The following is a 12,328-nucleotide window of genomic DNA, read 5'->3' as shown; positions in this document are numbered from 1 at the left end:
GAAATTCTTCACCGAGGAATTTGCCGGTGAGGAAATTCTTTAATGAAGAACTACTAGCAGCGGAATAAGTACTCAAAAGTAAACATAACAGAATACAAGCATAGTCATCATGATGAAATGAAGACAGGCACAGAGTACAGGTAGCGTAAGCACATGATAACGCAGGATGAAGACAATCAGACTGAAGAAATTGAACTAAGGAAATTGAGAAAGTCTTCAGTCAAAGTCTTCAAGCATAGATATGAACAAGCACACAACACAGTTATGAGGAAATGAAAGAGTTGAGGAAATAGAATCAGTAAGCTTGGTGAAGACAATGATTTGGTAGACCAGTTCCAACTGCTGTCTCAGTTGTACGTCTGGTTGGAGCAGCTGAGTATTTAAAATCGAGGACACATAGTCCCGGACACCCAGTCCTGAGCATGCAGCTCAGAACACCCAGTCCTCACTGTATTCTCCTTGAGCTAAGGTCACACAGACCTCGCCCAATCACTCGTGGTAAGTCGACTTCCGAACCTTCACAAACTTGGTCACTCGGTGATCCACAATTCCTCTTGGATGCTCTAGACCATGACGCCTAACTGTCTGGAAGAAGCACAGTCTTCAAAGGTAACAAGCGTCGGATCCACGCAGGATCAATCTCTTCAGTGATGCTCAATCACTTGGGGTTTGTCGGTGTTTGGGTTTGGGTTTTTCCTCACTCGATGATTTTCTCTCAAAGTCCTCGGAGGATGGGTTGCTCTCAAATGACAAGTGTCAGTTTCTCTCGCAGCAGCTAACCAGCTAGTGGTTGTAGGGGGCGGCTATTTATAGCCTAGGGAGCAACCCGACATGATAAGACATAAATGCCCTTCAATGATATGACTGTTAGGTGGATAGATATTTTGGGACAGCTGGCGCATAGCACAACAACGGTCGGAATTTTGAGTAGCAAAATCCTCAGGGCTATCATGTTCCTCACTGTGTAGGCAATCCGCACTGGCGAATTCCTAACTCCTCAGTCAGGACAAATTCCTCAGAGACCAGAAGAACTTCATCTCTGTCATTGAAGAAATTGACTGAACTATATGAGATTTCCAATGGCTTCACTCGAAGGGATTTGTAGGTGTAGGATTTTGAGTTGAGCATCACATGGAAATTTTTCCTTAGTATTTCCTCAACCCCCTTTAAGAGTACGGTGTTTCCTATGACTCAAGAAAGAGAAAATGAAACTACGAAAACAGAAGTCTTCACGCTTCATGTTCCTCGAATGAATACCAAGTCTTCACGATTACACCAATTTCTTCACTTTCAAAGTCTTCAGAAAGTCTTCAGAGATTTAAAGTCTTCAGTTGAAGAACTTCATTTTTAGGGGTCGACTTTCTCTGTAAATATCAAACTCCTCATAGACTTATAGACCTGTGTATACTCACAAACGCATTAGTTCCTTAACCTATAAGTCTTCAATACACCAAAATCACTAAGGGGCACTAGATGCACTTACAATCTCTCCCTTTTTGGTGATTGATGACAATATAGGTTAAGTTTTCAACGGGGATAAACATATGAAGTGTAAATACTGATATTGAGGAATTTGATTGCAAGATATAGAAGAACTCCCCCTGAAGATGTGCATAGTGAGGAATTTGCTTTTGAAGCAATGCACACTTGAAGAGTTGAATCATGGAGATCTTCTCCTATATCTTGTAATTTATACACACATTTGACATATCACAATGAAGAATTTGAAATGCATGATGAAATATGGTGTCTGGTGAATTCAACATGCATGCATTAGCATAAATGAGGAATAAGCATGCAGAAAAAACATATCAAATGTATCAGAGCACCATCAGGTTTAAGTTTACAACTCGATCCAATGAAGTCTCAGAAGAACGAGAGTTGTAAATTAACAAAAAAACGCCCATATAAAAAGACCCGTTTGATGACTAACTCAAAATTCTCCCCCTTTGTCATCAAATGACCAAAAGGATCGAATATGAGGACTAACGCCCTTGAAGAATATCAAGTTGATGAAGGAGCGCCAGCGTTGTTGGGGTCGTTTTTTGTAGTAGGGCCTGCCGCAGTGTCGTCCAAGTCTTCATTTTCATCAGTGTCGCGCGATGAAGAAAATGAGCTGGCCACCAGAGAAGGAATCTTGACCTTCTTGAATTTCTTCGGTGGAGGTGCAGACCAGTCAAAATCTTCCTTGAGACCCATTTTCTTCAGATCGTCTTCACCATACAGATGTGACAGAATAGCCCAGGTGCGGCCGAAGACTTCATGGAGATAGTAATGGTTTTTCTTCATTGCATTGTGTGTAGCAGTCATGTTGTGAAGAAATGAACCAAACTGACGCTTAACCCATTTGTGATTTCGATCCACCTTCTGGTGAAGACTAAGCAGAAGTTCACGGTCAGTCATCACGCGTGGAGCAGTGGCTTGAGGAGTGGACTTGGGTGCATTGGCAGAGTCATGTGTGGCAGAGTCATCATTGGTGGAATAAGAAGCAACTTTGCGAAATTGACCATCCAATGGACGAATGCCTTCATCTATAACAGCTGGTGCCTTGCCCTTTCCATCAACCAAGGAATAGGTCTTCTTGAGGACTTCAATTGGGGGCAAGTAGCTGAGGTGATTATGAAAACCAGCTTTGTAGTTGAGTGAAGACCTTGTCCTGAGGAATCTCATAATCCAAGGTGCATAAGGCTTCAGCTCAAACGGAGACAGTGCAACATTTGCCAGAGTCCTCATGAAGAAATCGTGATAATTGACAGAAATGCCATGAACGATGTTGAATACCAGATTCTTCATGATGCCAACAATTTCCTCATTAGATGAGTCGTGGCCTTTGATAGGACTCATTGTCCTCATAAGAATACGATAGACAGTTCTGGGCACATAAAGCAATTCCTTCACGAGGAATTTGGTTCTTGGTGCTTGACCTAGCTTCAAAGGTTTCATCAGCACCTGCATGTAGTGATTTGTAAGCTCAGGTTCACTGTAGATGCAAAGAGCTTCTTCAAGGGGAGGACTGAGTGGTAAGGCACGAAGCAATTCAGAAGCTGGTGCAGTATAGTGAGTGTTTTCAGACATCCAGTCCAGCACCCATGAATTCACATCTCCAGAATCTCCTGTGATGTGCAGCGTTGCATAAAATTGAAGAATCAGTTCTTCTTCCAATCGCAGATGTCAGAGCAAAAGTTTAACAGTCCAGCTCGTGAAGAACACTTAGGACTGGTGCGAAGCATGGCAGAGATTCCATATCCACGTGAGGAATGTGCTCATGGTAGAAGATTTTCTCTTTGTTGAACAACACTAAGGAATAGAAATTTGCTTGACTAGCAGTCCAGAAATGCCTCTTCCTAATGCGAGCAGAGTTATAGGGGTTGTAGTCTTCGAAGAATACATGCTCGCCGAAGAAATCATCAGCCTTGAACTTTTGCTTGCGTGAGAATGGATCATTTGGCTTGGGCAGAGGAGTATCAGTGAGTTGCATCACGACCTCAGGAATCTCAATCTCAGGTTCTTCAGGCTGAGGAATTTCTGGTTCCTCTTCAGTGGCAGTCTGCGTCTTCAGATGTTCAGCAACATCAGTTTCTTCAGCGCTAGTGGCTGGAATTTCCTCATGTACAGATGCAGTGGGGTGAGTTTCTTCAGAGCCCATTTGAACAGTTTGTGCGGGGGACTGAGGAATTTGCTGTAGAGGGGTGAAGAGTGGAGAATTGGGGTGCTAACTTTCCCAAAAGTCATCATTCATCACTGGTGTAGTACACCCAATATCCACATCTTCATCTTCCATTTCTTCAACGCCAGCCCCTTCAGCCGTGAACTAAGGCATGGGCGAGGAGATGACAGGTGTTGAAGGGATCTCATCCACTTCAATTTCTTCATCCAACCGCTCAGACAAAACAACAGAAGGAATTTCTTCATCAGATTCGCTGGGGATCGCATATTCTTCATCAAAAGGAACAAGATCCTTTGATGGCATGGTTGAGATTGGAACAACATCAATGGGATTAGCAAATGAACTTGTCAAGGGCTTCATTTTCTTCGGGGCTGAAGAATCTGAAGCAGCTGATGCTTTCCTTTTCTTCACTGCTGCACGCTCTGCAGCCTTGGTCTTCTTCACATCTGATGCAGATGGAAGGATTGGAGTTGATGTAGGCGCAGGAGCAGCTGAGGAATCTGGTTGATTTTCTTCAGGCACAACTAATGCAGTTGCCCTGATTTCTTCATCTTCTATAGGCGCACCACAAGTGGATGCCTTGGCAATTTCTTCAGCGGCTGGAATGCAGTCATCAGCCCTGCAACTCACATTTTCTTCAGCAGCCTGATTGTTATCAGCGGTGCTGGCATTTTCTTTAGTGGGCTGAGCAGATGCTGCAGCCTGAGGAATTTCTTGTTGCGATGGGGCTGCAACATGTGAAGTGAACTTTTCAGTCAGTTTAACAAACCTGACTTTGGCTCCTTTCCAATCAGCATAATACGAATCAAATTTATCACCGAGGATTTTGATTTCAGCCTGGACCTTCACTAGTTCTTCAGTTGTCATGGTGACAATGTTTTTCTTCAGAAGTTTCTCTTTTCTGTATTGCGTTTTCTTAATTTGTCTGGCCTTCTCATACTTCCATTTTTCTTCTTCAATGAAAGCAGTCAAGACATGACTTTCACCAGGAGTGAGGTTCATCTCCGGCAAAGGTGTGTTGGGGTCCTTGTGCCATAGATCAATGAAGTCGAGGATCAACTTTGGATCCAAAAGTAGTGGCACATTGCTTCCTTTGGCACTAGCGGCCCTGACTTGCCTGTCTCTGATGATTTTGGCAAGTTCTTCATCACCAGCTTCGTCTTCTTCAGACGGTACTTGGAAAGTGACCTGCTTCTTCTGAAGACTTTGGCGGAGGAGCTGACGAATTTGGAGGAACAGGAGCAGCATGAGGAATTGGCCGTGAGGGCTTTGAGGATTCTGGCCATGAGGGCATTGCTGAGGAACTTGGCCTTGAAGGCACTGTTGGTGAAGCACTTGGCTTGCGTGCAGGCTTCTTTGACATAGCCTTCTTTGGCTTGACAGCAGAGGCCTCAGCAGAGGCAGCAGCAGCAGTAGTAGAGTCTTCATTGAATTTCCTCACTGCTTCTCTGGCTTGCTTAGCCAACTTGGCTTGGCGCTTGGCCCATTCATCAGGGTAGTCCTCACCACGCTTGAGGCTGGTGGGATCTGCTATTTGGCCAGGTGCCAATGGAGCTCTTGGGCATGGAGGATTGAGTGCGAATTTCTTCATGTACTTTGGAGTTACATACCTGTACTGTCTCCATTCTCTTGCCCATCTCCTTTCTATCCTCTGTATGCGCACCTTGCGCTGATTTTTGTCCTCTTTTCCAAACTTGGCCTCATCAGGAGTGCAGTAATCTTTGTATATATCCTTAGGGATTTCAAAGGCAGTCATAACCTCAGGCTTCTTTCCTCCTTTCTGTGGCCTTTTACCATCAGCCATTTTCTTTAGTTGAGGAATTTGGACAATTGAATTCTCTGAAGAAGTATGCAACTTTTCTTCGAGGAACGCTGCAAATGAGTTAAGTTGATGAGAACCTAGTGATTCAGAAGCTGACATGAGTACCTGTGAATATAGTATAGGTGCGAGGAATTTGGAGAGGTCATATGCGTTCTCAGAAGGTTTTGTAAATATAACAAGTTTGAGGAATTTGATTAGATGAGTCTTGAAGAATTTCACTAAGCGTTCTTTGTCTTAGGTTCCAGAGTTGTATAGATCGAAGATCCACACAATTGAGGAATCTTGAAGAAAAATGATGCTTAGAGAAACAAAACAAGAACAGATGACTTGTGATGAAATTTAGTGAGTGAGGATATGAATAAAAACACCTTTGAAGATTTTGTAGATAATCATTCGAATCAATTAGGGCAGTAAAAGTAACTTTTAATTACCCTGAACGAAGAACACGACGAGCAGTGAAGTGGAGAGGAGAAGTTCGTTTGTGTAGATCTTCCACGCCCTAACTCGGCGGAGGAAGACGGCTACGGCGGCAGAGTGAAGATTTCCGCAGTCGGCGCGAGTACGTCGACGACGAGGTCGAGGTAGTGAAGCTCTTCCTCACCGGCGACGATGAAGTAGCGGCGGCGCTAGGGTTTGAGAAGCTCGAGCTAGAGAGAGGTCGAGCGGAGTAAAAGAAGTGAGGAAGGGGAAGAGGGTATTTATAGCCACGGTGAAAAACTGTTCGCCCGAAGAAATTGGACGAACGTGCCCCTGACCCTTCTCATTCGCATGATACGTGTCACCCACGTAGTGAGAAGTGGAGATCGTATTAGATCGTGGGTGAGTGGATAAGTATATTGTGGGATGCGAAATGGTTTGAGCGGCAAAGCCGAAAATTTAGATAAGACAGGTTTTAAAGTTCCGTTCGCAATTTCTTCAGCTGACAAGGACACAGTGAAGATTTTGAACGAGTTTCAAATAGAACGCACATGAAGAATTTGTGAATAGATTGGGTTGAGTATAGCATAGAGGGGAAGGGTCCGATCATATTCACTTAGCAGAAAAACCAACTTGAAGAATTAGCAATAAGTGAATGCTGTAGAGGACATAAATTCATATATATATATATAGCCAATGAAGAAAAACGACGGAAACAGTGAAGATAATGCAAAGTTGAAGAATATGAACAATTTAGGAATTTCAACTTTTGGTGGTGGCGTGACCCACCGTATAAGAATGATGATTTCAGACACCGCGTACAATTATCGTAGGGTTCTGAGAATCAAATTCTTCGTTAATTTCTTCACACTAAGAGTGTTATTCTTCATTAATTGAAGAAAAACGTTTCTTCACGTGTTGCACATCTAAGTCATCAATTTTGCATAAGTGTTTGGATGAGTGCCCTTTTCAAAGAACATTCGAAGATTCTAGTATACTTAGCTCACACCGCAACTTGCTAAATCTCTTCTCATCCAAGGGCTTTGTGAAGATATCGGCTAGCTGTTCTTCAGTCTTCACATGCTCAATAGAAATGTCGCCCTTCAACACATGATCACGAAGAGAATGATGACGAATCTGAATGTGCTTTGTCTTCAAGTGCTGAACTGGGTTGTGGGCAATCTTGATGGCACTCTCATTGTCACAGAAGAGAGGAACATTCTTCATGTTGACGCTACAGTCCTTGAGAGTTTGCTTCATCCATAGCAATTGAGCACAGCAAGAACCAGCGGCAATGTACTCAGCTTCAGCAGTAGATAGTGATACGCAGTTCTGTTTCTTCAAGGACCAACAGACCAAAGATCGTCCGAGGAAATTACATGTACCAGATGTTGACTTGCGGTCCACATGATCACCAACATAGTCAGAGTCAGAATATCCAATGAGATCAAAAGCCGAGCCCTTGGGGTACCAGAATCCAAGTGTTGGTGTGTGAGCTAGATATCGAAGAATATGCTTCATAGCCTTATGGTGTGATTCCTTCGGTGTAGCTTGAAATCAGGCACACATGCAAACACTAAGCATTATGTCTGGCCTAGATGCACATAGGTACAATAAAGAGCCAATCATGGAGCGGTATACCTTATGATCAAAGTCGATACCATTTTCATCAGTGCACAGATGGCCATTTGTGGGCATAGGAATTTTGACGCCTTTGCAATCTTGCATGCCGAATTTCCTCAGTACATCCTTGAGGTATTTCTCTTGAGATATGAATATGCCATTGCGTTGTTGACGAATTTGAAGACCTAAGAAGAATTTCAACTCTCCCATCATAGACATTTGATATTCTTCACTCATCATATAGGCAAATTCATCACTATAACGTTGGTCAGTACAGCCAAAGATAATATCATCAACATATATTTGGCACACAAACAATTCACCATCATAACATTTAGTGAAAAGAGTAGGGTCGAGTGAACCGGGTGTGAAGCCTTTCTTCATGAAGAATTCCTTCAAGGTATCATACCACACGCGTGGGGCCTGCTTGAGGCCATAGAGGGCCTTGTTGAGTCTGAAGACTTTGTCAGGATTCTTTGGATCTTCAAAACCTGGGGGTTAAGCAACATATACTTCTTCCTCAAGCTTACCATTGATGAATGCACTTTTCACATCCATTTGATATAAAGTGATATCATGATGGTTAGCGTAAGCAATCAATATGCGAATAGCCTCAAGTCTAGCAACAGGTGCAAAAGTTTCATCAAAATCAATTCCTTCAACCTGTGTGTAGCCTTGAGCTACAACCCGTGCCTTATTCCTCACCACAAGGCCATTTTCATCTTGCTTGTTGCGGTAGATCCACTTTGTGCCAATGATATTGTGCTTGCGATGATCTGGACGTTTGACCAGTTCCTAGACATTGTTGAGCTCAAACTGATGTAATTCTTCTTGCATGGCCTGAATCCATTCAGGCTCCAGAAATGCTTCATCTACCTTAGTGGGCTCTAATAGAGACAAAAGCATAGTGCCCACAAAAGTTAGATAAATGTGAAGCTTTTGAGCGTGTGAGAGGACCTGTCGCTTTGATGTCATTGATGATCTTTTCAACTTGCACTTCTTTTGCAATGCGAGGATGAGCTGGTTGTCATTGAAGAGTTTGATCATCATTCTCTTTAGCACCATTTTCTTCTGTATTTTTTTCAGGTGCATTAGCTCGACGTTCTTCATGTTCTGGAATGAATTCTTCAGCTGATTCTTCAGTAGGAATGACATCCTCAGTAGCCTTGAACTTGATAGTTTCCTCAGGTGCTGGTTCATCTATCACAGTAGGTAGGTGCTCTCTTTGCGAGCCATTAGTTTCATCGAACCGCACATCTACAGTTTCAACAACCTTGTGAAGAACGTTGTTGAAGACTCTGTAGGTGTGCGAGTCCTTTCCGTAACCAAGCATAAAACCTTCATGTGCTTTCGGTGCAAATTTTGAGTTGTGATGATGATCTCTAATCCAACATTTAGCACCAAAGACTTTGAAATAACTTACATTGGGTTTCTTATTAGTGAGGAGTTCATAGGCAGTCTTTTTGAAGAATTTGTGAAGATATACTCTGTTGATGATCTGGCACGCAGTGTCAATTGCCTCAATCCAGAACCGACGAGGCGTTTTGTATTCATCGAGCATAGTGCGAGCCATCTCAGCAAGAGTCCTGTTCTTGCGCTCCACGACGCCGTTCTGCTGAGGAGTATAAGGAGAAGATAACTCATGAGTAATACCAAGTTCATCAAGATAGCCATCGAGACCAGAATTCTTGAACTTAGTGCCATTGTCACTTCTGATTTGCTTGATCTTCACACCAAAGTTGGTTGAATCCCTTGAGGAAAATCATTTGAAGACTTCCTGCACTTCATGTTTGTAAGTAACAAGGTGTACCCATGTATAACGAGAGTAATCATCAACAATAACAAAGCCATATTGAGATGCTTCATTTGAAACAGCAGAATAATGATTAGGACCGAAGAGATCCATGTGAAGCAATTCAAATGGGCGAGTAGTGGTCATGATAGTCTTCACTGGATGCTTGGCCTTTTTCATCTTCCCAGCTTCACAGGCTCCGCATAGGTGATCCTTGAGGAATTTGGCATTCTCGATGCCAATGACATGCTTCTTCTTTGCAAGCGTGTGCAAATTCCTCATGCCTACATGACCAAGTCGTCGATGCCAGAGCCAGCCTTCTGAAGCTTTTGCAAGTAGGCACACGGCTGGTTGTGGTCCTGTAGAGAAATCAACAATATACAGGTCTCCTCTCCTAAATCCTTCGAAGACTTTGGAATTGTCAACTTCCATAACCACAACACAACGGTATTTGCCAAAGACAACAACCATATCAAGATCACAAAGCATTGAGACAGACATAAGGTTGTATCCTAAGGACTCAACAAGCATGACTTTGTCCATGTGTCGATCCTTCATGATCGCAACCTTACCTAGACCTAATGCCTGACTTTTGCCTTTGTCAGCAAATATGATGTGCTTCAGATGCGACGGAGATAATGGAGCATCCATCAATAGATTCTTGTCACCAGTCATGTGATTTGTACATCCACTATCGAGGACCCACTCAATGGCTTTGGGTTGATCATCCTGCAGATGAATTAGTGCAGCTTACAAACTCATATACTTCATCAGTGAAGAATATGACATCAATTCATCAGATCAATTTCATCAAGCAAAAGAACAGATAAAATAGTATGAGGACATGAGAAATGAAAGTTCATTTCTTCATGATTAGCCTGCGTCCTATCAGGCACACTCAGGTCTCCAGCAAATTCTTCAGACGATTACATACGTCTGGAGACCTGACCCTGCAGAAGAGATTAGTTCCTTTTCTTCACCACCCACATCTGAAGGGGTGGCAAAGAGTTCATCATTCTGCGAGCTCCATACGAGAAGGATGGCATAGAAGCCAGTCCATTTCGTTTCACATAAGAGGGGTTAGAGTAAGCATAAGAGTAAGAAGAGAAATTCTTCGAGGACTTATGGACATAATGATTTGAAGAATAATGCACATATCCATAATCCTTAGATCTTCCTTGCGAAACAGACGGGTTAGCACGATGATGTTCATATGAGGACTTTGATCCTTTTGAGGAATATGATCCATGTGAGGAGTTTGGTCTGTATGAGGACTTGGATCCATATGAAGAATTTGATCCATATGAGGAATTTGATCTGGGGTTCCTATTCTTCACAGGTGGCGTCATGATGACATTCACCTGAAGATTTTCAAGGCATCTTTTGGGAACCCAGATTTTCTTCATAGGAGGACCATTCTGGCAATTAGTGTCAACATATCCAGCAAATACTTCACCATTCTGATTTTTGAACAGTTTATAGTTGGAGTCAAATGACTCATTATCAGAATGAGGAGATTCACATGAAAATCCAGATAAGTTAGATAGATCAACTAGAGGTCCCTTTGCAGCAACCCATTTAGTTTTGGGGTACTGCTCAGGCTTCCAATATGTACCATCAGCATTGAGTTTCCTCTCAAAAGCGATACCCTCTTTCCTAGGGTTCTTGTTGAGGATCTTCTTTTTAAGCACATCACAAAGAGTCTGATGCCCTTTGAGGCTTTTGTACATGCCTGTCATGTACAATTCCTTCAGCCCTGCATCATCAGTGATACTAGCAATGTCCTCAGATGAGGAATTAGAAATAGCAGAGGCATGTGAAGAATTTGGTACATTAGCAGCATTTGAACATTCAGGTGAAGAATTAGCAGATTCACGTTCAATGCACTTCAAGCATGGAGGAACAAATTCTTCCTGAGAAGCGCTGATTTGTTGAGCAAGTAATGAATCATGCTCCTTCTGAAGATCTTCATAACTCACTCTTAGCTTCTCAAGATCTTGCTTTCTTTGAAGAAATTCATAAGAAAGCTTCTCATGATCAGATAAAAGAGTGTTATGTTGATCTTGAAGGGTGTCATACTTAGTATGAAGTCTCCGAAGACTTTTAGCCAAAGCTTTTGACTGATCCATTTATTCACCCAACATATCATCGCTCTTATTTAGCATGGAGTAAACTTTTTCCAAAGCTCTTTGCTGTTTAGTGGCAAGGGAAGCAAGTTTGACATAGCTGGGTCCAAATTCATCACCAGATTCATCATCACTAGACTCGGATAGGTAGCATTCAGTTACCTCAGCATCTTTTGCCATAAGGCATGATGCAGAAGATGATGATTCTGGTTTGAATGTCATCGTTTTGAGAGATTCCTTGAAGTCCTCAAACCAAGGATCATGACAGGTTCGATGACCTTCATAGACCTTAGAGAGACGGTCCCAGATGAGCTTTGCATGATCGAGATGCATGATATTCCTGAACTGATTTTGAGAAAGACATGAGCAGATGACATCCTTCGCCGTGAGGTTGAGAAGAGTGTACTTGCGAATGTCATCAGCTTCCGCCATCTTGCACAGATCGGTCAGACCAATTTCAGTGACGGTCCACAGCTCACTGTTCATCGCCATGAGGCGCTTCTTCATCATGGCCTTCCACTTGGGATACTCGTGACCGTCAAAGATGGGGCATGTCACTTTCTTCATACCTGCGGTCAACATAACTAAAACTACAGGAGGTTAAACCAAAATCACATAGAACAAGGGAGTACCTTGCTCTGATACCAATTGAAAGTGCGTTATATCGACTAGAGGGGGGGGGGTGAATAGGCGATTTTTATGAAATTCTTCACTGAGGAATTTGCCGGTGAGGAAATTCCTTAATGAAGAACTACTAGCAGTGGAATAAGTACTCAAAAGTAAACATAACAGAATACAAGCATAGTCATCATGATGAAATGAAGACAGACACAGAGTACAGGTAGCGTAAGCACATGATAACGCAGGATGAAGACAATCAG

General features: G+C 42.7%; 1 pseudogene; it reads right to left on the bottom strand.

Moving 5' to 3' along the window:
- LOC119272146 overlaps positions 1-12,014 on the bottom strand; it is an 18,657-nt pseudogene extending 6,643 nt beyond the window's left edge.
- Between the last annotated feature and the right edge of the window lie 314 nt (positions 12,015-12,328).

The sequence above is a fragment of the Triticum dicoccoides genome, chromosome 3A (assembly GCF_002162155.2).
Source record: "Triticum dicoccoides isolate Atlit2015 ecotype Zavitan chromosome 3A, WEW_v2.0, whole genome shotgun sequence".
In the NCBI taxonomy this organism is placed as follows: domain Eukaryota; kingdom Viridiplantae; phylum Streptophyta; class Magnoliopsida; order Poales; family Poaceae; genus Triticum; species Triticum dicoccoides.
The sequence above is the reverse complement of the archived record's forward strand: the minus strand, read 5'-3'. Positions and strand labels throughout refer to the sequence as shown.